This window comes from Chrysochloris asiatica, unplaced genomic scaffold (genome assembly GCF_000296735.1).
Source record: "Chrysochloris asiatica unplaced genomic scaffold, ChrAsi1.0 scaffold00015, whole genome shotgun sequence".
NCBI classification, from domain to species: domain Eukaryota; kingdom Metazoa; phylum Chordata; class Mammalia; order Afrosoricida; family Chrysochloridae; genus Chrysochloris; species Chrysochloris asiatica.
The window spans coordinates 9465866-9467276 of NW_006408533.1; positions in this window are offsets into that span (position 1 = coordinate 9465866).

The following is a 1411-nucleotide window of genomic DNA, read 5'->3' on the forward strand; positions in this document are numbered from 1 at the left end:
GTGAACACATTTTACTTAGAAATGTAAAGCTAAAGATAAAATGACAATGCTTAAGATCTGGAGAAATGACAGCAGTATTAAATATATCAAGTAGAGTTATTTTGTGATAGTTCTTATAAAACTAGTTGATTTTAAGTTATTTTTATAAATTGTTGTCGTTAAATATCCTGGAGTTGGTTCTGACTCAAAGAGATGTTCTTTCATAGGGTCTATGAAGAGAGGTTAGTGGTTCAATTAAATTAAAATTAAATTTGCAAAAGAAATGATTGCAAATAATATAAGTGTGAAATATTTTGTTGAAAAAGAATCCTTATTTTAAGATGTTGGTTGTCCTACTGTATGCCAGATAAGTAAGGGTTTATCTGTCCTGTAAAAAATATTGAATTGAAATGAAATTACCCTTAGGTTCTAATACATTTCAGGCCCTGTTTTTGTATTTTTTCCCTCATTTCTGATAGTGTTCAGGTTTAATTTTCATGGTATGCAATATAGAGATAGAATAGGCTCACCCCAAACACCATGCAATTTATCAATGTATGGATGTTTTCTTTATAACCAGAATACCTTAGAATAAAGATTTTCTTAAAACACAGTGAAGATAGAGAAAATTGAGTCAACCCAAAATTTCTATGGCACATTTTGCTTTAATAATTAAACATATTTGTTGTTCACTTTAGGCAGATCAAATGTATTTTTCTATGAACTTTTTCTGTGTTTTTCTACCATAATTATATATTTATTATATGAGATATTTCAGCATCTGTCCACTTTAAGTCTGGGTCTTTCATCTTAGGAAGATGGAAATCACAAAGTACAGAAGATATGTTAACATAAATCATGTCTTTTAAAATTGTAAATAAGGAAATAAATGGATTGAGTTGTGTAATGATTAGAGTTTTGTGTCAACTTGAATAGGTCAGGATTTCCATAGGTTTAGCAGTTGGGATATGCTTATTTTCATGGTAATGAAAGCTAATAACGGCATAGGTAGCTCTATGGTAAGCAGTGATGAACAGTCAATCAATTGAAGGAAAGCTTCCTTTGGGCTGCTGCCTGCTCCCAATATAATGGACATCCATGAGAGACTTTCTTGTCTGCTAGGGACCAGGGACTCAAAAAATTGTGATTTTTTTTTTTATAATAAACTTCTCTTTATGTATACATATGTGTTTCACTGGTTTTGCTTCTCTAGAAAACCCAGTCATGTGGTACTAAGAGACTGGGGTTCTAGGGGTTCTAGAATAAGAAAATCGTAAGGATGAGTTTTCTAAATTGTTTCTCAAGTTTGACTTATTTTTTAAAGGCACTGACATAAGGTGGAGGCATGTCTAACCACCACTTTATAGGAACTTGCCTTGGGCTAATTTTGAGTTTGGTCCTCTTTCACACTTGTGGAATCAGAGGAAGTCGG